Consider the following 27024-nt stretch of genomic DNA (forward strand, 5'->3'; position numbering starts at 1 on the left):
TTTTCTGGGCGTATTATTCTTCTTTTTCTTCTTTTTTTTCGTCTAATGCATACCCCATCAGTGCAGCAATGCTTATTCAATACCGCCAGCAGATGGAGACACTGGGGGATAATTTTCTAAGGATTTATACTGATTTTTCCTGTCTGAATTTGTCGCACAGAAAGTTGCAGGCCAAATATGTGTGACATTTCTGCGACTTTAGCTTCTAGAGCATTTTTACAACATTATACATAGGTGCTGAATACATAAAAAGCGACTGTTCAGCGACAGACAAGTCGCATCGGCTGAAAGTAGGCCAGAATGTCAGTCCATGTTGGAGCAGGTTTAGATACAGTCTAAAGCATAGATCTCAAAGTCTGTGCACAGAATTTAGCAAGGGCCTCGCACCTTCTGATGCATCAGGTAGGTGCACAATAGCATAGCCTAACCCTCTGTACTTTGGTCTATATTGATGCGGGACATAGACAGCCAGCTGATGACCAATCCATTAGTGCAATGGATGGCTGGAAGCATTTGTCTTTGCCTTTGCAATACCACAGAAGCAATGCATGGTCAATGTACAGCAATGACACACCTGTGTGAACAGCCAGGAGACCCCCCCCCCCCCCCCCCCCCCATGTTATGTTACATAGTTACATAGTTAGTACGGTCGAAAAAAGACATATGTCCATCACGTTCAACCAGGGAATTAAGGGGTAGGGGTGTGGCGCGATATTGGGGAAGGGATGAGATTTTATATTTCTTCATAAGCATTAATCTTATTTTGTCAATTAGGAACATTCAGCACCCACCCGCTATCAAGGCAGCTGCCTATCATGTCATGCCCTACCTGCACAGGTGTGCTGGCTACTCAAATGATCCAATTAAGGAGGCCATTTAGTCAGCAGCAGCAGAAGTCCTGTGCCTGGACGCTCCAACAGGGGCCAGACACAAGCAGAAGCAGAAGCAGCAGAAGCAGCAGCAGCACCACCTTTTGTTTTTTGGCTGCAGCAGCAGCAAGGCCCACAGGGCTGGCTAGCTGGCTAGCCAGCAAGCAGGTAGCAATGAAAGTAGGAATCTTTCTTTTTAACCCTGTAAGGGGGTGGTGCACTGTACCCGAAGATACTGCCATATCGGGTCAATGCATAGGGCGACGGAAGCAAGCTTCGAAATCGGCCCCCGTTCTCAAAAATCCATTTAATATATGGTCCCCAGATAGGGGACGTATCAGATATTAAACTGATAAGAACAGATACTACACTTGATCTTAGCCAAAAGGCCGAGAAGCGATAACCGTGAAAGGGGCGGGCCCAACAAGGTCCCCTTCATGGGCACTATCACTGCTTGCTGTCAGGGAGGCTGCCAGACAATTTTCCATGCACACTCTGGGCTGGGGGGCAGTCAACCACCAGTACACACAGCAGAACCTAAACCCATACCATTATTGCTAAGCAGCAAGACAGGGGCCCATTGCACTCCCACGGGGCCTTTTTAAATGCAATCCATAACCCGGATTTGCCAGGAACCCTTCTTACTCCTCCTACTTGCATGTGACACTGGGCTTAGGATCTGCATAGGAAACACACACACAAGCACACACCTACCTTTGTTGCCTGCAGATGCCTCCTTGGCTGTCCCCAAACGGTATCAAACCAACACCCACGGGAAGCTGTAAGCATAGAGGACATGCCTGCACCCCATTGGACTTACCTGTGTGGGTTAAATCCGGGTTATTTGACAACCTATGGCGGTGATGGTTCTGCTCAGGCAGAGCAGTGCTGATGCTCCTCATAAAGCTGTCGCTGCTGTGAAGGTTCTAGGTGACATCACAAATCCCTTTGGTTACATACACAACAAAGCTGGGTTGTTGTTGTTTACACTCTGCAAGGCCTGTGGAAGTGAGTGACATCATAGCACTGTAGTTCTGAGGGTTCAAGATGGATGCAACAATCTCCTGTTGCTTCTATGAAGGCCGTAATAGACGACATCACCAAACAGCTCCATAGTCACATACACAGCAAAGGAGAGATGTTGTTTACACCTAGTGATGTCAGTGGTATTGAGTGACATCACAGCACAGTGCTAAGGCTCCTGGGCCTGGACACAGCAGCGGCTGCAATATCTCAACGGAGAATACGTTTATATCTATGTGTGTGTGTGCGCATATATATATATATATATATATATATATATATATATATATATATATATTTCTCCGCCGAAATCACTTTTAAACCCATTTCCACCTTTTTTTCCCTTCTCTTCCTCTTACTTTTTTTTCACGTTTTTTTACGTTTTTCTCCTTTTCGCCTCTTTTCTGGGCGTATTATTCTTCTTTTTCTTCTTTTTTTTCGTCTAATGCATACCCCATCAGTGCAGCAATGCTTATTCAATACCGCCAGCAGATGGAGACACTGGGGGATAATTTTCTAAGGATTTATACTGATTTTTCCTGTCTGAATTTGTCGCACAGAAAGTTGCAGGCCAAATATGTGTGACATTTCTGCGACTTTAGCTTCTAGAGCATTTTTACAACATTATACATAGGTGCTGAATACATAAAAAGCGACTGTTCAGCGACAGACAAGTCGCATCGGCTGAAAGTAGGCCAGAATGTCAGTCCATGTTGGAGCAGGTTTAGATACAGTCTAAAGCATAGATCTCAAAGTCTGTGCACAGAATTTAGCAAGGGCCTCGCACCTTCTGATGCATCAGGTAGGTGCACAATAGCATAGCCTAACCCTCTGTACTTTGGTCTATATTGATGCGGGACATAGACAGCCAGCTGATGACCAATCCATTAGTGCAATGGATGGCTGGAAGCATTTGTCTTTGCCTTTGCAATACCACAGAAGCAATGCATGGTCAATGTACAGCAATGACACACCTGTGTGAACAGCCAGGAGACCCCCCCCCCCCCCCCCATGTTATGTTACATAGTTACATAGTTAGTACGGTCGAAAAAAGACATATGTCCATCACGTTCAACCAGGGAATTAAGGGGTAGGGGTGTGGCGCGATATTGGGGAAGGGATGAGATTTTATATTTCTTCATAAGCATTAATCTTATTTTGTCAATTAGGAACATTCAGCACCCACCCGCTATCAAGGCAGCTGCCTATCATGTCATGCCCTACCTGCACAGGTGTGCTGGCTACTCAAATGATCCAATTAAGGAGGCCATTTAGTCAGCAGCAGCAGAAGTCCTGTGCCTGGACGCTCCAACAGGGGCCAGACACAAGCAGAAGCAGAAGCAGCAGAAGCAGCAGCAGCACCACCTTTTGTTTTTTGGCTGCAGCAGCAGCAAGGCCCACAGGGCTGGCTAGCTGGCTAGCCAGCAAGCAGGTAGCAATGAAAGTAGGAATCTTTCTTTTTAACCCTGTAAGGGGGTGGTGCACTGTACCCGAAGATACTGCCATATCGGGTCAATGCATAGGGCGACGGAAGCAAGCTTCGAAATCGGCCCCCGTTCTCAAAAATCCATTTAATATATGGTCCCCAGATAGGGGACGTATCAGATATTAAACTGATAAGAACAGATACTACACTTGATCTTAGCCAAAAGGCCGAGAAGCGATAACCGTGAAAGGGGCGGGCCCAACAAGGTCCCCTTCATGGGCACTATCACTGCTTGCTGTCAGGGAGGCTGCCAGACAATTTTCCATGCACACTCTGGGCTGGGGGGCAGTCAACCACCAGTACACACAGCAGAACCTAAACCCATACCATTATTGCTAAGCAGCAAGACAGGGGCCCATTGCACTCCCACGGGGCCTTTTTAAATGCAATCCATAACCCGGATTTGCCAGGAACCCTTCTTACTCCTCCTACTTGCATGTGACACTGGGCTTAGGATCTGCATAGGAAACACACACACAAGCACACACCTACCTTTGTTGCCTGCAGATGCCTCCTTGGCTGTCCCCAAACGGTATCAAACCAACACCCACGGGAAGCTGTAAGCATAGAGGACATGCCTGCACCCCATTGGACTTACCTGTGTGGGTTAAATCCGGGTTATTTGACAACCTATGGCGGTGATGGTTCTGCTCAGGCAGAGCAGTGCTGATGCTCCTCATAAAGCTGTCGCTGCTGTGAAGGTTCTAGGTGACATCACAAATCCCTTTGGTTACATACACAACAAAGCTGGGTTGTTGTTGTTTACACTCTGCAAGGCCTGTGGAAGTGAGTGACATCATAGCACTGTAGTTCTGAGGGTTCAAGATGGATGCAACAATCTCCTGTTGCTTCTATGAAGGCCGTAATAGACGACATCACCAAACAGCTCCATAGTCACATACACAGCAAAGGAGAGATGTTGTTTACACCTAGTGATGTCAGTGGTATTGAGTGACATCACAGCACAGTGCTAAGGCTCCTGGGCCTGGACACAGCAGCGGCTGCAATATCTCAACGGAGAATACGTTTATATCTATGTGTGTGTGTGCGCATATATATATATATATATATATATATATATATATATATATATATTTCTCCGCCGAAATCACTTTTAAACCCATTTCCACCTTTTTTTCCCTTCTCTTCCTCTTACTTTTTTTTCACGTTTTTTTACGTTTTTCTCCTTTTCGCCTCTTTTCTGGGCGTATTATTCTTCTTTTTCTTCTTTTTTTTCGTCTAATGCATACCCCATCAGTGCAGCAATGCTTATTCAATACCGCCAGCAGATGGAGACACTGGGGGATAATTTTCTAAGGATTTATACTGATTTTTCCTGTCTGAATTTGTCGCACAGAAAGTTGCAGGCCAAATATGTGTGACATTTCTGCGACTTTAGCTTCTAGAGCATTTTTACAACATTATACATAGGTGCTGAATACATAAAAAGCGACTGTTCAGCGACAGACAAGTCGCATCGGCTGAAAGTAGGCCAGAATGTCAGTCCATGTTGGAGCAGGTTTAGATACAGTCTAAAGCATAGATCTCAAAGTCTGTGCACAGAATTTAGCAAGGGCCTCGCACCTTCTGATGCATCAGGTAGGTGCACAATAGCATAGCCTAACCCTCTGTACTTTGGTCTATATTGATGCGGGACATAGACAGCCAGCTGATGACCAATCCATTAGTGCAATGGATGGCTGGAAGCATTTGTCTTTGCCTTTGCAATACCACAGAAGCAATGCATGGTCAATGTACAGCAATGACACACCTGTGTGAACAGCCAGGAGACCCCCCCCATGTTATGTTACATAGTTACATAGTTAGTACGGTCGAAAAAAGACATATGTCCATCACGTTCAACCAGGGAATTAAGGGGTAGGGGTGTGGCGCGATATTGGGGAAGGGATGAGATTTTATATTTCTTCATAAGCATTAATCTTATTTTGTCAATTAGGAACATTCAGCACCCACCCGCTATCAAGGCAGCTGCCTATCATGTCATGCCCTACCTGCACAGGTGTGCTGGCTACTCAAATGATCCAATTAAGGAAGCCATTTAGTCAGCAGCAGCAGAAGTCCTGTGCCTGGACGCTCCAACAGGGGCCAGACACAAGCAGAAGCAGAAGCAGCAGAAGCAGCAGCAGCAGCAAGGCCCACAGGGCTGGCTAGCTGGCTAGCCAGCAAGCAGGTAGCAATGAAAGTAGGAATCTTTCTTTTTAACCCTGTAAGGGGGTGGTGCACTGTACCCGAAGATACTGCCATATCGGGTCAATGCATAGGGCGACGGAAGCAAGCTTCGAAATCGGCCCCCGTTCTCAAAAATCCATTTAATATATGGTCCCCAGATAGGGGACGTATCAGATATTAAACTGATAAGAACAGATACTACACTTGATCTTAGCCAAAAGGCCGAGAAGCGATAACCGTGAAAGGGGCGGGCCCAACAAGGTCCCCTTCATGGGCACTATCACTGCTTGCTGTCAGGGAGGCTGCCAGACAATTTTCCATGCACACTCTGGGCTGGGGGGCAGTCAACCACCAGTACACACAGCAGAACCTAAACCCATACCATTATTGCTAAGCAGCAAGACAGGGGCCCATTGCACTCCCACGGGGCCTTTTTAAATGCAATCCATAACCCGGATTTGCCAGGAACCCTTCTTACTCCTCCTACTTGCATGTGACACTGGGCTTAGGATCTGCATAGGAAACACACACACAAGCACACACCTACCTTTGTTGCCTGCAGATGCCTCCTTGGCTGTCCCCAAACGGTATCAAACCAACACCCACGGGAAGCTGTAAGCATAGAGGACATGCCTGCACCCCATTGGACTTACCTGTGTGGGTTAAATCCGGGTTATTTGACAACCTATGGCGGTGATGGTTCTGCTCAGGCAGAGCAGTGCTGATGCTCCTCATAAAGCTGTCGCTGCTGTGAAGGTTCTAGGTGACATCACAAATCCCTTTGGTTACATACACAACAAAGCTGGGTTGTTGTTGTTTACACTCTGCAAGGCCTGTGGAAGTGAGTGACATCATAGCACTGTAGTTCTGAGGGTTCAAGATGGATGCAACAATCTCCTGTTGCTTCTATGAAGGCCGTAATAGACGACATCACCAAACAGCTCCATAGTCACATACACAGCAAAGGAGAGATGTTGTTTACACCTAGTGATGTCAGTGGTATTGAGTGACATCACAGCACAGTGCTAAGGCTCCTGGGCCTGGACACAGCAGCGGCTGCAATATCTCAACGGAGAATACGTTTATATCTATGTGTGTGTGTGCACATATATATATATATATATATATATATATATATATATATATATATATATATATATTTCTCCGCCGAAATCACTTTTAAACCCATTTCCACCTTTTTTTCCCTTCTCTTCCTCTTACTTTTTTTTCACGTTTTTTTACGTTTTTCTCCTTTTCGCCTCTTTTCTGGGCGTATTATTCTTCTTTTTCTTCTTTTTTTTCGTCTAATGCATACCCCATCAGTGCAGCAATGCTTATTCAATACCGCCAGCAGATGGAGACACTGGGGGATAATTTTCTAAGGATTTATACTGATTTTTCCTGTCTGAATTTGTCGCACAGAAAGTTGCAGGCCAAATATGTGTGACATTTCTGCGACTTTAGCTTCTAGAGCATTTTTACAACATTATACATAGGTGCTGAATACATAAAAAGCGACTGTTCAGCGACAGACAAGTCGCATCGGCTGAAAGTAGGCCAGAATGTCAGTCCATGTTGGAGCAGGTTTAGATACAGTCTAAAGCATAGATCTCAAAGTCTGTGCACAGAATTTAGCAAGGGCCTCGCACCTTCTGATGCATCAGGTAGGTGCACAATAGCATAGCCTAACCCTCTGTACTTTGGTCTATATTGATGCGGGACATAGACAGCCAGCTGATGACCAATCCATTAGTGCAATGGATGGCTGGAAGCATTTGTCTTTGCCTTTGCAATACCACAGAAGCAATGCATGGTCAATGTACAGCAATGACACACCTGTGTGAACAGCCAGGAGACCCCCCCCCATGTTATGTTACATAGTTACATAGTTAGTACGGTCGAAAAAAGACATATGTCCATCACGTTCAACCAGGGAATTAAGGGGTAGGGGTGTGGCGCGATATTGGGGAAGGGATGAGATTTTATATTTCTTCATAAGCATTAATCTTATTTTGTCAATTAGGAACATTCAGCACCCACCCGCTATCAAGGCAGCTGCCTATCATGTCATGCCCTACCTGCACAGGTGTGCTGGCTACTCAAATGATCCAATTAAGGAGGCCATTTAGTCAGCAGCAGCAGAAGTCCTGTGCCTGGACGCTCCAACAGGGGCCAGACACAAGCAGAAGCAGAAGCAGCAGAAGCAGCAGCAGCACCACCTTTTGTTTTTTGGCTGCAGCAGCAGCAAGGCCCACAGGGCTGGCTAGCTGGCTAGCCAGCAAGCAGGTAGCAATGAAAGTAGGAATCTTTCTTTTTAACCCTGTAAGGGGGTGGTGCACTGTACCCGAAGATACTGCCATATCGGGTCAATGCATAGGGCGACGGAAGCAAGCTTCGAAATCGGCCCCCGTTCTCAAAAATCCATTTAATATATGGTCCCCAGATAGGGGACGTATCAGATATTAAACTGATAAGAACAGATACTACACTTGATCTTAGCCAAAAGGCCGAGAAGCGATAACCGTGAAAGGGGCGGGCCCAACAAGGTCCCCTTCATGGGCACTATCACTGCTTGCTGTCAGGGAGGCTGCCAGACAATTTTCCATGCACACTCTGGGCTGGGGGGCAGTCAACCACCAGTACACACAGCAGAACCTAAACCCATACCATTATTGCTAAGCAGCAAGACAGGGGCCCATTGCACTCCCACGGGGCCTTTTTAAATGCAATCCATAACCCGGATTTGCCAGGAACCCTTCTTACTCCTCCTACTTGCATGTGACACTGGGCTTAGGATCTGCATAGGAAACACACACACAAGCACACACCTACCTTTGTTGCCTGCAGATGCCTCCTTGGCTGTCCCCAAACGGTATCAAACCAACACCCACGGGAAGCTGTAAGCATAGAGGACATGCCTGCACCCCATTGGACTTACCTGTGTGGGTTAAATCCGGGTTATTTGACAACCTATGGCGGTGATGGTTCTGCTCAGGCAGAGCAGTGCTGATGCTCCTCATAAAGCTGTCGCTGCTGTGAAGGTTCTAGGTGACATCACAAATCCCTTTGGTTACATACACAACAAAGCTGGGTTGTTGTTGTTTACACTCTGCAAGGCCTGTGGAAGTGAGTGACATCATAGCACTGTAGTTCTGAGGGTTCAAGATGGATGCAACAATCTCCTGTTGCTTCTATGAAGGCCGTAATAGACGACATCACCAAACAGCTCCATAGTCACATACACAGCAAAGGAGAGATGTTGTTTACACCTAGTGATGTCAGTGGTATTGAGTGACATCACAGCACAGTGCTAAGGCTCCTGGGCCTGGACACAGCAGCGGCTGCAATATCTCAACGGAGAATACGTTTATATCTATGTGTGTGTGTGCGCATATATATATATATATATATATATATATATATATATATATATATATATATTTCTCCGCCGAAATCACTTTTAAACCCATTTCCACCTTTTTTTCCCTTCTCTTCCTCTTACTTTTTTTTCACGTTTTTTTACGTTTTTCTCCTTTTCGCCTCTTTTCTGGGCGTATTATTCTTCTTTTTCTTCTTTTTTTTCGTCTAATGCATACCCCATCAGTGCAGCAATGCTTATTCAATACCGCCAGCAGATGGAGACACTGGGGGATAATTTTCTAAGGATTTATACTGATTTTTCCTGTCTGAATTTGTCGCACAGAAAGTTGCAGGCCAAATATGTGTGACATTTCTGCGACTTTAGCTTCTAGAGCATTTTTACAACATTATACATAGGTGCTGAATACATAAAAAGCGACTGTTCAGCGACAGACAAGTCGCATCGGCTGAAAGTAGGCCAGAATGTCAGTCCATGTTGGAGCAGGTTTAGATACAGTCTAAAGCATAGATCTCAAAGTCTGTGCACAGAATTTAGCAAGGGCCTCGCACCTTCTGATGCATCAGGTAGGTGCACAATAGCATAGCCTAACCCTCTGTACTTTGGTCTATATTGATGCGGGACATAGACAGCCAGCTGATGACCAATCCATTAGTGCAATGGATGGCTGGAAGCATTTGTCTTTGCCTTTGCAATACCACAGAAGCAATGCATGGTCAATGTACAGCAATGACACACCTGTGTGAACAGCCAGGAGACCCCCCCCATGTTATGTTACATAGTTACATAGTTAGTACGGTCGAAAAAAGACATATGTCCATCACGTTCAACCAGGGAATTAAGGGGTAGGGGTGTGGCGCGATATTGGGGAAGGGATGAGATTTTATATTTCTTCATAAGCATTAATCTTATTTTGTCAATTAGGAACATTCAGCACCCACCCGCTATCAAGGCAGCTGCCTATCATGTCATGCCCTACCTGCACAGGTGTGCTGGCTACTCAAATGATCCAATTAAGGAGGCCATTTAGTCAGCAGCAGCAGAAGTCCTGTGCCTGGACGCTCCAACAGGGGCCAGACACAAGCAGAAGCAGAAGCAGCAGAAGCAGCAGCAGCACCACCTTTTGTTTTTTGGCTGCAGCAGCAGCAAGGCCCACAGGGCTGGCTAGCTGGCTAGCCAGCAAGCAGGTAGCAATGAAAGTAGGAATCTTTCTTTTTAACCCTGTAAGGGGGTGGTGCACTGTACCCGAAGATACTGCCATATCGGGTCAATGCATAGGGCGACGGAAGCAAGCTTCGAAATCGGCCCCCGTTCTCAAAAATCCATTTAATATATGGTCCCCAGATAGGGGACGTATCAGATATTAAACTGATAAGAACAGATTTTTTTTTTTTTTTTTTCCTCAGTTACAGACTATTGTTCAAGCGATCATCAGGTCACCTACCAAAACTCATCACTTCTAAACAAAGTCTGAAAAAACATCATGCGGAAAAATATCTCAATAAGAAAACTATAAGAGAAGCACAAATTCAAAACCTTGATCAGGATACTTACAACTTTCTCCATTCCTTGTATCTCCAAATCTTTTCAGCCTCTTCCTCTTCCATTCTCTTCTTGTCAAATAGAAAAATAATAAACAACCTTCCAAAAAAAAGTCTCTTCAACTCCCTTGGAGAAATACACACATTTTTAAAAACAAGCAGGTTTCTAGAATCCCATAAAACTTCTTTAAAAACAGAAAATACAATCCAGCTTTCACGTGTGTCCTCTCTCCTGCTAAAATCCTGACCAATAAAAATCTTCTCAAAATTAAAATCAACATATCCCGTGATTGCAGAAAAAAACCTCTGTAGAAGCATAAAAAATTCTCTTGCATAAAAACAGTTCCAAAATAAGTGCACTGTATCCTCCCTGCCTCCACAACCCTCTCTTGGACATTTCTCGCTCACTCTTATTCCTCGTCCATTCAGGAAAGCTCTGGTTGGGAGGCAGCCATGAAAAGTCATCCAGTTTACATCTCTCTGTCTATTCGATAATCCTCTAACATTAAAAAGATTCCAGATCTTCACAGACTGAGCAGTAGTGCAGAATGGTACTTCATATAATCTCTCATTTTTTCTTATTTCATTTTCAATTTTCTTTTTCTCAGGTTTTCCCAGGGAACTCAAACCAAATTGATCACTGAAAGACCTGAGAACCACATAGAAGGTAGGTATAACTTGCGCTATTGGTCTCCTCAGATCCTTCTCACACCAGCCCCATTTGGAAAACAACCATCCTGCCAAATACCTGCTCATGTCTGCCACCCAATTATTGCACTGAGACACTTTATAAATTAAAAGAAAGTAATGAGTCTTTAAAAACAGATTAATATCCGGGAAATTATATCCGCCTTTCTTCACGCTCTTCATCACTTCCTCCCTCTTCATCTTTTCCATCTTTGAACCCCAGAAAAAAATAAACAACTTCCTTGTCATCCTTCTGGTCCATAATTTGCCGGGTGGGAAAACCATTGCAGTATATAATAGTAGTGGCAAAATTACTGCCTTTAAAATCAGAACTTTACCTTTAAGGGACAAGTTTCTCAATTTCCAAAAAGATAATTTCTTCTCTATCTTCTCCTCCAACTTTTCATGACTTTTCCCTCCTTTTAGATTTTTTTCAAAAACAACCCCTAACACTTCAATATCTTCCTTCTCATCCACGCCATCCACCACCACTTTTCCTTGCTTTCCAAAATTACTCAATTGGCACTTCCCCCAATTGACTTTCATACCAGCAATACAGCAAAAAATCTTTACATGCAAATTCACTCTGTTAAGATCAGCTTGGGAAGTGCAAGTAAAAACCACATCATCCATGTAACTTAAAACCTTCAAATTCCTTCCATTACTTCCCGGGATAAAAACACCACTCACACATTTGTCCTTCTGTACATTTTTGAGCAAGGCCTCAATGACACAAATGAATAAAATTGGGGAGAGTGGGCATCCCTGTCGTACTCCTGATAAAATATTAAAACCCGGCCCCACATGTCCATTGACTAAAATCTGACTTGTTGCCCCATAATAAAAACTTTTAATCACAAACAGTAGCTTCTCAGGAATACCCATATGCTTTAAAACCATAAACATAAAATCATGAGCAACTCTGTCATAAGCTTTTTCAAAATCAATGGATTCCACAAAAAGTGCATTCTTATTAAAATTACTATAATAAATAGAGTCTCTTAAAACTAATAAATTATCAGTTATTCTCCTATTTGGCACTGCACAAACTTGGTATTCTCCAACAAGGTGCTCAACTATGTCACTCATCCTGTTCGCCACAATCTTTGCAATGATCTTATAATCTGTATTCAATAATGTGATCGGCCTCCAGTTTTTCAAATCTCTTTCATCACCTTTCTTATGTATCAAGGTAATAACTCCTTTCTTCATAGACTCCGCTAAAATACCTGAGTTAAAAACATATTGCACCACCCGTGTAAAATCTTGCTTTAAAATATGCCAAAAAACTGAATAAAACTCAAAGGGGAGGCCATCACAGCCCGGTGTCTTCCCTTTCGCTGTCTTGTCCAGAGCCTGCTTGATCTCCCCTTCACAAACTTCCTCAATTAAAAATGCACTTTTTCCTTCAGGGACATTATTCTCTAAAATATTACAATAATCATTCATCTCCGTCTCACTGGCTCTGCTCTTATTACTAAAAAGTGTTTCATAAAATCTGCCAATCTCCTTCACCATCTCATCACCAACAACTTCCCCTGTAGGAGTTAAAACAGACTTAAAAACACCCCTAGCATTAAAACATTTTTTAAAGAAATATCTTGTACATTGTTCATTTTCCTCCAAATGTTGAACTTTGGATTTAAAAACAATATTTCTACCTCTTTCCAACAACCTGTTCTTCATCTCAATTTTCACCTTCTCAATTTCCTCCTCCACCTCCACACCAACATGTTTAAACTTAAAGAGAGTTTCTAAACGTGAGATAAGCCTTTCATAACCCCTCCTCTTTTCTTGTGCCCTCCTTATGCAAATGAACTTAAAATACTTAGCAAACTCACTTTTTGCCCAATCCCACCAAGCTAAAACATTACTAAAAACAGATTGTTTAGAAGTACAAGATAAAAAAAATCTTTAAAACCGGACATTACTTCTTCATCTTCTAATAGACTTACATTTAATTTCCAGAGCCCTCTACCAAAATGAAAGGACTCTGCAATACTTATTTCTGCCGACACCATCTTATGATCTGAGAAAGTTGACATCATTTGATTGCACCGGACCACCTTAATCCCCTCAGAGACAAGAATGTAATCAATCCGGGATTTACAGCGGCCACTATCTGATATATAGGTGTATCTTTCATCAGTGCTAACCATCAGTCCCACATCAGAATAATGTAAGTCTTGAATAATTTGGTTTAAAACATTTGAAGTAATATCAGTTCTAACCTTAGCAGAGCTCTCACGATCATTGACGGATCTAATGCAGTTAAAATCACCAACAATAATAGTACCATCACGACCAGGAATAAAAAGTTTAAGAGACTCTAAAAATAGCACACGTGCCTGTTTTTCTGCTGGCGCATATACATTAAAAACTCTCATTCTCTGGCCTAAAAACTCAAAATTTAAAACCATACAACGACCTGGTACTAAAACTTGGCAATTTAAAACTTTAATGTCCCTGTTACACAATAAAATCCCCACACCTTCATTTTTATTCTCTGTGCATGTAGACCAAAAAGACTGCCCTCTCTTCCATTCATCTACATAAGGTGCAGACTTAATTGCACACTCCTGTAAACAAAATATATCTCCCTTCACATTCTCCAAAAAATCAAAAACTGCTGCTCTTCTGATGGTTGTTCCTATACTCCGAACATTAAGAGTAGCCACAACCAATGCCATTAAAAAGGAAAGAAGGCAATCCATTTTCTTAACATCCATTTTAACTAGAAGCTAGTATTCTGACCTTCAACCTTCCTTAGCAGCATCCCATAGCAATCAGGCGACCCCACTTGAGAGTCCCTGTCCATCATTTTCCCACCTCCATACACAGGATCCGTCTGATCCCCTGACCAACTCCCTTTCTTACACCTTTTACTTTTACCTTGAAAGCCTCCATTTGCATCTTCATCTTCATCTTCCCCCTCCTCCACCTCCTTCTCCTCCTCTTCAGATGTTACATTCTCCTCCCCACTAATCACCCTCTGCCCAGGTGTTAGGGATCTCTCACTCTCATTCTCCTGAAACTCCATCCCCTCCTCCTCCCCCACCACTGGGTTTGGGCATTCAAAATCCTCAATTGTTTCTTCACATGGGGGAACCTCCCTACACACAGTCTCCACACTCTCCACCACTTTCTCTTTTTTCCCTTTACGTGCTTTCTTCTTACTGACCTCAGTAAACTCTTCACCAACACCAGTCTCCTCACAATGCACACCAGTGGAGTCACCCTCCTCCCCTTTTCCAGATTTTTCCTGAGTATTCATGTGCTGCACTGTCACACCTGCTGCACTCCCTTTTACAGAGTTCTCGTCAATCACCTGAGTCACCTCAGCATTCACACCAAAAACACGTGGAAATGGCCTTTCTCCTCTTTCCTCTCTTCTATTTCCTGCTGCGTCAGCATAGCTCATTTTCTTTCTATACCATAAGCTGCATCCTCTAGCCAAATGCTCCTCACTACCACAGATATCACACGTTTTCTTCTCAGTACATTCACCCGAGTTGTGACCTGATTTCCCACAATTCCTGCAGCATACTCCTTGCTCAGGGCAAGACTCCTGTACATGTCCATAAGCGTGACAACGTCTACAGTACTGCAACTGTCCTTCATAAAAACAAAAACCTCTTTCTCCTCCAATAGAAAATACCTGTGGTATACTCTTCCTTCCCTCTTCCATTCCTTCGTCCTTTTTAAATTTTACAACAAATTTCCTTTTACAATTAAAGTACCCATGTCTGTTCTTGAGTCTTCCAAGAAATTTAACTTCATCACAATATCGGTACAAAAAATTGGTCACCATCTCATCCGAAACCTTCGGGTTGTACATATGGACTATAACAACCTTAGACATATTCATGAATAATGGTTCCACTTTCACCTTACTCATTATAGCTGGCTCATTCCTCCTCTTCATCACTTCTAAGTCCATGAAGACCCTCTGGCAAACCTCAGAATCATAAAAGGTTATATCGTAAATCCCTTGCCTAGGGAAATCTTGCATAGCGATTACATGCCATACCTGAAGGTACTGGAGCTTGCGAAGAATCTCCAGCACAACTTGATCCAATCCAATCGTCCCCCGGTGTTCGCCAGGAACGTAAATCCGCACCGTATCCTCGAGTCCTCGAGTCCTCTCTCCGCTCATTTTTGCAGGTTAAGATACCCACTATCGCAACCCAGTAACAATCCAGGGCCCCCCGCAAAAGAGGGCCCCGATCACCACCCCTTCCGACTCCTACCCTGCCCGGTAACCGCACAGGATCGAAGCCAAAAGGCCGAGAAGCGATAACCGTGAAAGGGGCGGGCCCAACAAGGTCCCCTTCATGGGCACTATCACTGCTTGCTGTCAGGGAGGCTGCCAGACAATTTTCCATGCACACTCTGGGCTGGGGGGCAGTCAACCACCAGTACACACAGCAGAACCTAAACCCATACCATTATTGCTAAGCAGCAAGACAGGGGCCCATTGCACTCCCACGGGGCCTTTTTAAATGCAATCCATAACCCGGATTTGCCAGGAACCCTTCTTACTCCTCCTACTTGCATGTGACACTGGGCTTAGGATCTGCATAGGAAACACACACACAAGCACACACCTACCTTTGTTGCCTGCAGATGCCTCCTTGGCTGTCCCCAAACGGTATCAAACCAACACCCACGGGAAGCTGTAAGCATAGAGGACATGCCTGCACCCCATTGGACTTACCTGTGTGGGTTAAATCCGGGTTATTTGACAACCTATGGCGGTGATGGTTCTGCTCAGGCAGAGCAGTGCTGATGCTCCTCATAAAGCTGTCGCTGCTGTGAAGGTTCTAGGTGACATCACAAATCCCTTTGGTTACATACACAACAAAGCTGGGTTGTTGTTGTTTACACTCTGCAAGGCCTGTGGAAGTGAGTGACATCATAGCACTGTAGTTCTGAGGGTTCAAGATGGATGCAACAATCTCCTGTTGCTTCTATGAAGGCCGTAATAGACGACATCACCAAACAGCTCCATAGTCACATACACAGCAAAGGAGAGATGTTGTTTACACCTAGTGATGTCAGTGGTATTGAGTGACATCACAGCACAGTGCTAAGGCTCCTGGGCCTGGACACAGCAGCGGCTGCAATATCTCAACGGAGAATACGTTTATATCTATGTGTGTGTGTGCGCATATATATATATATATATATATATATATATATATATATATATATTTCTCCGCCGAAATCACTTTTAAACCCATTTCCACCTTTTTTTCCCTTCTCTTCCTCTTACTTTTTTTTCACGTTTTTTTACGTTTTTCTCCTTTTCGCCTCTTTTCTGGGCGTATTATTCTTCTTTTTCTTCTTTTTTTTCGTCTAATGCATACCCCATCAGTGCAGCAATGCTTATTCAATACCGCCAGCAGATGGAGACACTGGGGGATAATTTTCTAAGGATTTATACTGATTTTTCCTGTCTGAATTTGTCGCACAGAAAGTTGCAGGCCAAATATGTGTGACATTTCTGCGACTTTAGCTTCTAGAGCATTTTTACAACATTATACATAGGTGCTGAATACATAAAAAGCGACTGTTCAGCGACAGACAAGTCGCATCGGCTGAAAGTAGGCCAGAATGTCAGTCCATGTTGGAGCAGGTTTAGATACAGTCTAAAGCATAGATCTCAAAGTCTGTGCACAGAATTTAGCAAGGGCCTCGCACCTTCTGATGCATCAGGTAGGTGCACAATAGCATAGCCTAACCCTCTGTACTTTGGTCTATATTGATGCGGGACATAGACAGCCAGCTGATGACCAATCCATTAGTGCAATGGATGGCTGGAAGCATTTGTCTTTGCCTTTGCAATACCACAGAAGCAATGCATGGTCAATGTACAGCAATGACACACCTGTGTGAACAGCCAGGAGACCCCCCCCCCCCCCCATGTTATGTTACATAGTTACATAGTTAGTACGGTCGAAAAAAGACATATGTCCATCACGTTCAACCAGGGAATTAAGGGGTAGGGGTGTGGCGCGATATTGGGGAAGGGATGAGATTTTATATTTCTTCATAAGCATTAATCTTATTTTGTCAATTAGGAACATTCAGCACCCACCCGCTATCAAGGCAGCTGCCTATCATGTCATGCCCTACCTGCACAGGTGTGCTGGCTACTCAAATGATCCAATTAAGGAGGCCATTTAGTCAGCAGCAGCAGAAGTCCTGTGCCTGGACGCTCCAACAGGGGCCAGACACAAGCAGAAGCAGAAGCAGCAGAAGCAGCAGCAGCACCACCTTTTGTTTTTTGGCTGCAGCAGCAGCAAGGCCCACAGGGCTGGCTAGCTGGCTAGCCAGCAAGCAGGTAGCAATGAAAGTAGGAATCTTTCTTTTTAACCCTGTAAGGGGGTGGTGCACTGTACCCGAAGATACTGCCATATCGGGTCAATGCATAGGGCGACGGAAGCAAGCTTCGAAATCGGCCCCCGTTCTCAAAAATCCATTTAATATATGGTCCCCAGATAGGGGACGTATCAGATATTAAACTGATAAGAACAGATACTACACTTGATCTTAGCCAAAAGGCCGAGAAGCGATAACCGTGAAAGGGGCGGGCCCAACAAGGTCCCCTTCATGGGCACTATCACTGCTTGCTGTCAGGGAGGCTGCCAGACAATTTTCCATGCACACTCTGGGCTGGGGGGCAGTCAACCACCAGTACACACAGCAGAACCTAAACCCATACCATTATTGCTAAGCAGCAAGACAGGGGCCCATTGCACTCCCACGGGGCCTTTTTAAATGCAATCCATAACCCGGATTTGCCAGGAACCCTTCTTACTCCTCCTACTTGCATGTGACACTGGGCTTAGGATCTGCATAGGAAACACACACACAAGCACACACCTACCTTTGTTGCCTGCAGATGCCTCCTTGGCTGTCCCCAAACGGTATCAAACCAACACCCACGGGAAGCTGTAAGCATAGAGGACATGCCTGCACCCCATTGGACTTACCTGTGTGGGTTAAATCCGGGTTATTTGACAACCTATGGCGGTGATGGTTCTGCTCAGGCAGAGCAGTGCTGATGCTCCTCATAAAGCTGTCGCTGCTGTGAAGGTTCTAGGTGACATCACAAATCCCTTTGGTTACATACACAACAAAGCTGGGTTGTTGTTGTTTACACTCTGCAAGGCCTGTGGAAGTGAGTGACATCATAGCACTGTAGTTCTGAGGGTTCAAGATGGATGCAACAATCTCCTGTTGCTTCTATGAAGGCCGTAATAGACGACATCACCAAACAGCTCCATAGTCACATACACAGCAAAGGAGAGATGTTGTTTACACCTAGTGATGTCAGTGGTATTGAGTGACATCACAGCACAGTGCTAAGGCTCCTGGGCCTGGACACAGCAGCGGCTGCAATATCTCAACGGAGAATACGTTTATATCTATGTGTGTGTGTGCGCATATATATATATATATATATATATATATATATATATATATTTCTCCGCCGAAATCACTTTTAAACCCATTTCCACCTTTTTTTCCCTTCTCTTCCTCTTACTTTTTTTTCACGTTTTTTTACGTTTTTCTCCTTTTCGCCTCTTTTCTGGGCGTATTATTCTTCTTTTTCTTCTTTTTTTTCGTCTAATGCATACCCCATCAGTGCAGCAATGCTTATTCAATACCGCCAGCAGATGGAGACACTGGGGGATAATTTTCTAAGGATTTATACTGATTTTTCCTGTCTGAATTTGTCGCACAGAAAGTTGCAGGCCAAATATGTGTGACATTTCTGCGACTTTAGCTTCTAGAGCATTTTTACAACATTATACATAGGTGCTGAATACATAAAAAGCGACTGTTCAGCGACAGACAAGTCGCATCGGCTGAAAGTAGGCCAGAATGTCAGTCCATGTTGGAGCAGGTTTAGATACAGTCTAAAGCATAGATCTCAAAGTCTGTGCACAGAATTTAGCAAGGGCCTCGCACCTTCTGATGCATCAGGTAGGTGCACAATAGCATAGCCTAACCCTCTGTACTTTGGTCTATATTGATGCGGGACATAGACAGCCAGCTGATGACCAATCCATTAGTGCAATGGATGGCTGGAAGCATTTGTCTTTGCCTTTGCAATACCACAGAAGCAATGCATGGTCAATGTACAGCAATGACACACCTGTGTGAACAGCCAGGAGACCCCCCCCCCCCCATGTTATGTTACATAGTTACATAGTTAGTACGGTCGAAAAAAGACATATGTCCATCACGTTCAACCAGGGAATTAAGGGGTAGGGGTGTGGCGCGATATTGGGGAAGGGATGAGATTTTATATTTCTTCATAAGCATTAATCTTATTTTGTCAATTAGGAACATTCAGCACCCACCCGCTATCAAGGCAGCTGCCTATCATGTCATGCCCTACCTGCACAGGTGTGCTGGCTACTCAAATGATCCAATTAAGGAGGCCATTTAGTCAGCAGCAGCAGAAGTCCTGTGCCTGGACGCTCCAACAGGGGCCAGACACAAGCAGAAGCAGAAGCAGCAGAAGCAGCAGCAGCACCACCTTTTGTTTTTTGGCTGCAGCAGCAGCAGCAAGGCCCACAGGGCTGGCTAGCTGGCTAGCCAGCAAGCAGGTAGCAATGAAAGTAGGAATCTTTCTTTTTAACCCTGTAAGGGGGTGGTGCACTGTACCCGAAGATACTGCCATATCGGGTCAATGCATAGGGCGACGGAAGCAAGCTTCGAAATCGGCCCCCGTTCTCAAAAATCCATTTAATATATGGTCCCCAGATAGGGGACGTATCAGATATTAAACTGATAAGAACAGATACTACACTTGATCTTAGCCAAAAGGCCGAGAAGCGATAACCGTGAAAGGGGCGGGCCCAACAAGGTCCCCTTCATGGGCACTATCACTGCTTGCTGTCAGGGAGGCTGCCAGACAATTTTCCATGCACACTCTGGGCTGGGGGGCAGTCAACCACCAGTACACACAGCAGAACCTAAACCCATACCATTATTGCTAAGCAGCAAGACAGGGGCCCATTGCACTCCCACGGGGCCTTTTTAAATGCAATCCATAACCCGGATTTGCCAGGAACCCTTCTTACTCCTCCTACTTGCATGTGACACTGGGCTTAGGATCTGCATAGGAAACACACACACAAGCACACACCTACCTTTGTTGCCTGCAGATGCCTCCTTGGCTGTCCCCAAACGGTATCAAACCAACACCCACGGGAAGCTGTAAGCATAGAGGACATGCCTGCACCCCATTGGACTTACCTGTGTGGGTTAAATCCGGGTTATTTGACAACCTATGGCGGTGATGGTTCTGCTCAGGCAGAGCAGTGCTGATGCTCCTCATAAAGCTGTCGCTGCTGTGAAGGTTCTAGGTGACATCACAAATCCCTTTGGTTACATACACAACAAAGCTGGGTTGTTGTTGTTTACACTCTGCAAGGCCTGTGGAAGTGAGTGACATCATAGCACTGTAGTTCTGAGGGTTCAAGATGGATGCAACAATCTCCTGTTGCTTCTATGAAGGCCGTAATAGACGACATCACCAAACAGCTCCATAGTCACATACACAGCAAAGGAGAGATGTTGTTTACACCTAGTGATGTCAGTGGTATTGAGTGACATCACAGCACAGTGCTAAGGCTCCTGGGCCTGGACACAGCAGCGGCTGCAATATCTCAACGGAGAATACGTTTATATCTATGTGTGTGTGTGCGCATATATATATATATATATATATATATATATATATATATATATATATATATTTCTCCGCCGAAATCACTTTTAAACCCATTTCCACCTTTTTTTCCCTTCTCTTCCTCTTACTTTTTTTTCACGTTTTTTTACGTTTTTCTCCTTTTCGCCTCTTTTCTGGGCGTATTATTCTTCTTTTTCTTCTTTTTTTTCGTCTAATGCATACCCCATCAGTGCAGCAATGCTTATTCAATACCGCCAGCAGATGGAGACACTGGGGGATAATTTTCTAAGGATTTATACTGATTTTTCCTGTCTGAATTTGTCGCACAGAAAGTTGCAGGCCAAATATGTGTGACATTTCTGCGACTTTAGCTTCTAGAGCATTTTTACAACATTATACATAGGTGCTGAATACATAAAAAGCGACTGTTCAGCGACAGACAAGTCGCATCGGCTGAAAGTAGGCCAGAATGTCAGTCCATGTTGGAGCAGGTTTAGATACAGTCTAAAGCATAGATCTCAAAGTCTGTGCACAGAATTTAGCAAGGGCCTCGCACCTTCTGATGCATCAGGTAGGTGCACAATAGCATAGCCTAACCCTCTGTACTTTGGTCTATATTGATGCGGGACATAGACAGCCAGCTGATGACCAATCCATTAGTGCAATGGATGGCTGGAAGCATTTGTCTTTGCCTTTGCAATACCACAGAAGCAATGCATGGTCAATGTACAGCAATGACACACCTGTGTGAACAGCCAGGAGACCCCCCCCCCCCCCCCCATGTTATGTTACATAGTTACATAGTTAGTACGGTCGAAAAAAGACATATGTCCATCACGTTCAACCAGGGAATTAAGGGGTAGGGGTGTGGCGCGATATTGGGGAAGGGATGAGATTTTATATTTCTTCATAAGCATTAATCTTATTTTGTCAATTAGGAACATTCAGCACCCACCCGCTATCAAGGCAGCTGCCTATCATGTCATGCCCTACCTGCACAGGTGTGCTGGCTACTCAAATGATCCAATTAAGGAGGCCATTTAGTCAGCAGCAGCAGAAGTCCTGTGCCTGGACGCTCCAACAGGGGCCAGACACAAGCAGAAGCAGAAGCAGCAGAAGCAGCAGCAGCACCACCTTTTGTTTTTTGGCTGCAGCAGCAGCAAGGCCCACAGGGCTGGCTAGCTGGCTAGCCAGCAAGCAGGTAGCAATGAAAGTAGGAATCTTTCTTTTTAACCCTGTAAGGGGGTGGTGCACTGTACCCGAAGATACTGCCATATCGGGTCAATGCATAGGGCGACGGAAGCAAGCTTCGAAATCGGCCCCCGTTCTCAAAAATCCATTTAATATATGGTCCCCAGATAGGGGACGTATCAGATATTAAACTGATAAGAACAGATACTACACTTGATCTTAGCCAAAAGGCCGAGAAGCGATAACCGTGAAAGGGGCGGGCCCAACAAGGTCCCCTTCATGGGCACTATCACTGCTTGCTGTCAGGGAGGCTGCCAGACAATTTTCCATGCACACTCTGGGCTGGGGGGCAGTCAACCACCAGTACACACAGCAGAACCTAAACCCATACCATTATTGCTAAGCAGCAAGACAGGGGCCCATTGCACTCCCACGGGGCCTTTTTAAATGCAATCCATAACCCGGATTTGCCAGGAACCCTTCTTACTCCTCCTACTTGCATGTGACACTGGGCTTAGGATCTGCATAGGAAACACACACACAAGCACACACCTACCTTTGTTGCCTGCAGATGCCTCCTTGGCTGTCCCCAAACGGTATCAAACCAACACCCACGGGAAACTGTAAGCATAGAGGACATGCCTGCACCCCATTGGACTTACCTGTGTGGGTTAAATCCGGGTTATTTGACAACCTATGGCGGTGATGGTTCTGCTCAGGCAGAGCAGTGCTGATGCTCCTCATAAAGCTGTCGCTGCTGTGAAGGTTCTAGGTGACATCACAAATCCCTTTGGTTACATACACAACAAAGCTGGGTTGTTGTTGTTTACACTCTGCAAGGCCTGTGGAAGTGAGTGACATCATAGCACTGTAGTTCTGAGGGTTCAAGATGGATGCAACAATCTCCTGTTGCTTCTATGAAGGCCGTAATAGACGACATCACCAAACAGCTCCATAGTCACATACACAGCAAAGGAGAGATGTTGTTTACACCTAGTGATGTCAGTGGTATTGAGTGACATCACAGCACAGTGCTAAGGCTCCTGGGCCTGGACACAGCAGCGGCTGCAATATCTCAACGGAGAATACGTTTATATCTATGTGTGTGTGTGCGCATATATATATATATATATATATATATATATATATATATATATATATATATATATTTCTCCGCCGAAATCACTTTTAAACCCATTTCCACCTTTTTTTCCCTTCTCTTCCTCTTACTTTTTTTTCACGTTTTTTTACGTTTTTCTCCTTTTCGCCTCTTTTCTGGGCGTATTATTCTTCTTTTTCTTCTTTTTTTTCGTCTAATGCATACCCCATCAGTGCAGCAATGCTTATTCAATACCGCCAGCAGATGGAGACACTGGGGGATAATTTTCTAAGGATTTATACTGATTTTTCCTGTCTGAATTTGTCGCACAGAAAGTTGCAGGCCAAATATGTGTGACATTTCTGCGACTTTAGCTTCTAGAGCATTTTTACAACATTATACATAGGTGCTGAATACATAAAAAGCGACTGTTCAGCGACAGACAAGTCGCATCGGCTGAAAGTAGGCCAGAATGTCAGTCCATGTTGGAGCAGGTTTAGATACAGTCTAAAGCATAGATCTCAAAGTCTGTGCACAGAATTTAGCAAGGGCCTCGCACCTTCTGATGCATCAGGTAGGTGCACAATAGCATAGCCTAACCCTCTGTACTTTGGTCTATATTGATGCGGGACATAGACAGCCAGCTGATGACCAATCCATTAGTGCAATGGATGGCTGGAAGCATTTGTCTTTGCCTTTGCAATACCACAGAAGCAATGCATGGTCAATGTACAGCAATGACACACCTGTGTGAACAGCCAGGAGACCCCCCCCCCCCCCCCCATGTTATGTTACATAGTTACATAGTTAGTACGGTCGAAAAAAGACATATGTCCATCACGTTCAACCAGGGAATTAAGGGGTAGGGGTGTGGCGCGATATTGGGGAAGGGATGAGATTTTATATTTCTTCATAAGCATTAATCTTATTTTGTCAATTAGGAACATTCAGCACCCACCCGCTATCAAGGCAGCTGCCTATCATGTCATGCCCTACCTGCACAGGTGTGCTGGCTACTCAAATGATCCAATTAAGGAGGCCATTTAGTCAGCAGCAGCAGAAGTCCTGTGCCTGGACGCTCCAACAGGGGCCAGACACAAGCAGAAGCAGAAGCAGCAGAAGCAGCAGCAGCACCACCTTTTGTTTTTTGGCTGCAGCAGCAGCAAGGCCCACAGGGCTGGCTAGCTGGCTAGCCAGCAAGCAGGTAGCAATGAAAGTAGGAATCTTTCTTTTTAACCCTGTAAGGGGGTGGTGCACTGTACCCGAAGATACTGCCATATCGGGTCAATGCATAGGGCGACGGAAGCAAGCTTCGAAATCGGCCCCCGTTCTCAAAAATCCATTTAATATATGGTCCCCAGATAGGGGACGTATCAGATATTAAACTGATAAGAACAGATACTACACTTGATCTTAGCCAAAAGGCCGAGAAGCGATAACCGTGAAAGGGGCGGGCCCAACAAGGTCCCCTTCATGGGCACTATCACTGCTTGCTGTCAGGGAGGCTGCCAGACAATTTTCCATGCACACTCTGGGCTGGGGGGCAGTCAACCACCAGTACACACAGCAGAACCTAAACCCATACCATTATTGCTAAGCAGCAAGACAGGGGCCCATTGCACTCCCACGGGGCCTTTTTAAATGCAATCCATAACCCGGATTTGCCAGGAACCCTTCTTACTCCTCCTACTTGCATGTGACACTGGGCTTAGGATCTGCATAGGAAACACACACACAAGCACACACCTACCTTTGTTGCCTGCAGATGCCTCCTTGGCTGTCCCCAAACGGTATCAAACCAACACCCACGGGAAGCTGTAAGCATAGAGGACATGCCTGCACCCCATTGGACTTACCTGTGTGGGTTAAATCCGGGTTATTTGACAACCTATGGCGGTGATGGTTCTGCTCAGGCAGAGCAGTGCTGATGCTCCTCATAAAGCTGTCGCTGCTGTGAAGGTTCTAGGTGACATCACAAATCCCTTTGGTTACATACACAACAAAGCTGGGTTGTTGTTGTTTACACTCTGCAAGGCCTGTGGAAGTGAGTGACATCATAGCACTGTAGTTCTGAGGGTTCAAGATGGATGCAACAATCTCCTGTTGCTTCTATGAAGGCCGTAATAGACGACATCACCAAACAGCTCCATAGTCACATACACAGCAAAGGAGAGATGTTGTTTACACCTAGTGATGTCAGTGGTATTGAGTGACATCACAGCACAGTGCTAAGGCTCCTGGGCCTGGACACAGCAGCGGCTGCAATATCTCAACGGAGAATACGTTTATATCTATGTGTGTGTGTGCGCATATATATATATATATATATATATATATATATATATATATATATATATTCTCCGCCGAAATCACTTTTAAACCCATTTCCACCTTTTTTTCCCTTCTCTTCCTCTTACTTTTTTTTCACGTTTTTTTACGTTTTTCTCCTTTTCGCCTCTTTTCTGGGCGTATTATTCTTCTTTTTCTTCTTTTTTTTCGTCTAATGCATACCCCATCAGTGCAGCAATGCTTATTCAATACCGCCAGCAGATGGAGACACTGGGGGATAATTTTCTAAGGATTTATACTGATTTTTCCTGTCTGAATTTGTCGCACAGAAAGTTGCAGGCCAAATATGTGTGACATTTCTGCGACTTTAGCTTCTAGAGCATTTTTACAACATTATACATAGGTGCTGAATACATAAAAAGCGACTGTTCAGCGACAGACAAGTCGCATCGGCTGAAAGTAGGCCAGAATGTCAGTCCATGTTGGAGCAGGTTTAGATACAGTCTAAAGCATAGATCTCAAAGTCTGTGCACAGAATTTAGCAAGGGCCTCGCACCTTCTGATGCATCAGGTAGGTGCACAATAGCATAGCCTAACCCTCTGTACTTTGGTCTATATTGATGCGGGACATAGACAGCCAGCTGATGACCAATCCATTAGTGCAATGGATGGCTGGAAGCATTTGTCTTTGCCTTTGCAATACCACAGAAGCAATGCATGGTCAATGTACAGCAATGACACACCTGTGTGAACAGCCAGGAGACCCCCCCCCCCCCCCCCCATGTTATGTTACATAGTTACATAGTTAGTACGGTCGAAAAAAGACATATGTCCATCACGTTCAACCAGGGAATTAAGGGGTAGGGGTGTGGCGCGATATTGGGGAAGGGATGAGATTTTATATTTCTTCATAAGCATTAATCTTATTTTGTCAATTAGGAACATTCAGCACCCACCCGCTATCAAGGCAGCTGCCTATCATGTCATGCCCTACCTGCACAGGTGTGCTGGCTACTCAAATGATCCAATTAAGGAGGCCATTTAGTCAGCAGCAGCAGAAGTCCTGTGCCTGGACGCTCCAACAGGGGCCAGACACAAGCAGAAGCAGAAGCAGCAGAAGCAGCAGCAGCACCACCTTTTGTTTTTTGGCTGCAGCAGCAGCAAGGCCCACAGGGCTGGCTAGCTGGCTAGCCAGCAAGCAGGTAGCAATGAAAGTAGGAATCTTTCTTTTTAACCCTGTAAGGGGGTGGTGCACTGTACCCGAAGATACTGCCATATCGGGTCAATGCATAGGGCGACGGAAGCAAGCTTCGAAATCGGCCCCCGTTCTCAAAAATCCATTTAATATATGGTCCCCAGATAGGGGACGTATCAGATATTAAACTGATAAGAACAGATACTACACTTGATCTTAGCCAAAAGGCCGAGAAGCGATAACCGTGAAAGGGGCGGGCCCAACAAGGTCCCCTTCATGGGCACTATCACTGCTTGCTGTCAGGGAGGCTGCCAGACAATTTTCCATGCACACTCTGGGCTGGGGGGCAGTCAACCACCAGTA

The 27024-nt window shown here is 44.9% G+C and overlaps 10 non-coding genes across 10 annotated transcripts; all 10 read right to left on the reverse strand.

The window, feature by feature from the left end:
• Positions 1–1079: 1079 nt before the first annotated feature.
• LOC130307313 (U2 spliceosomal RNA) lies at positions 1080–1270 on the reverse strand. Its single transcript, XR_008856503.1, has one exon. It is a non-coding gene; the product is annotated as a U2 spliceosomal RNA (small nuclear RNA).
• A 2096-nt stretch (positions 1271–3366) lies between these two features.
• On the reverse strand, positions 3367–3557 carry LOC130307314 (U2 spliceosomal RNA). Its single transcript, XR_008856504.1, has one exon. It is a non-coding gene; the product is annotated as a U2 spliceosomal RNA (small nuclear RNA).
• Positions 3558–5611: 2054 nt separating this feature from the next.
• LOC130307316 (U2 spliceosomal RNA) lies at positions 5612–5802 on the reverse strand. The gene has a single exon (XR_008856505.1). It is a non-coding gene; the product is annotated as a U2 spliceosomal RNA (small nuclear RNA).
• Positions 5803–7896: 2094 nt separating this feature from the next.
• LOC130307317 (U2 spliceosomal RNA) lies at positions 7897–8087 on the reverse strand. The gene has a single exon (XR_008856506.1). It is a non-coding gene; the product is annotated as a U2 spliceosomal RNA (small nuclear RNA).
• Positions 8088–10176: 2089 nt separating this feature from the next.
• On the reverse strand, positions 10177–10376 carry LOC130307337 (U2 spliceosomal RNA). The gene has a single exon (XR_008856527.1). It is a non-coding gene; the product is annotated as a U2 spliceosomal RNA (small nuclear RNA).
• A 7187-nt stretch (positions 10377–17563) lies between these two features.
• Positions 17564–17754, reverse strand: LOC130307318 (U2 spliceosomal RNA). The gene has a single exon (XR_008856507.1). It is a non-coding gene; the product is annotated as a U2 spliceosomal RNA (small nuclear RNA).
• Positions 17755–19841: 2087 nt separating this feature from the next.
• Positions 19842–20032, reverse strand: LOC130307320 (U2 spliceosomal RNA). The gene has a single exon (XR_008856509.1). It is a non-coding gene; the product is annotated as a U2 spliceosomal RNA (small nuclear RNA).
• A 2098-nt stretch (positions 20033–22130) lies between these two features.
• Positions 22131–22321, reverse strand: LOC130307321 (U2 spliceosomal RNA). Its single transcript, XR_008856511.1, has one exon. It is a non-coding gene; the product is annotated as a U2 spliceosomal RNA (small nuclear RNA).
• A 2102-nt stretch (positions 22322–24423) lies between these two features.
• Positions 24424–24614, reverse strand: LOC130307322 (U2 spliceosomal RNA). The gene has a single exon (XR_008856512.1). It is a non-coding gene; the product is annotated as a U2 spliceosomal RNA (small nuclear RNA).
• A 2096-nt stretch (positions 24615–26710) lies between these two features.
• Positions 26711–26901, reverse strand: LOC130307323 (U2 spliceosomal RNA). Its single transcript, XR_008856513.1, has one exon. It is a non-coding gene; the product is annotated as a U2 spliceosomal RNA (small nuclear RNA).
• Between the last annotated feature and the right edge of the window lie 123 nt (positions 26902–27024).

The sequence above is a fragment of the Hyla sarda genome, unplaced genomic scaffold (genome assembly GCF_029499605.1).
Source record: "Hyla sarda isolate aHylSar1 unplaced genomic scaffold, aHylSar1.hap1 scaffold_1421, whole genome shotgun sequence".
NCBI lineage: Eukaryota > Metazoa > Chordata > Amphibia > Anura > Hylidae > Hyla > Hyla sarda.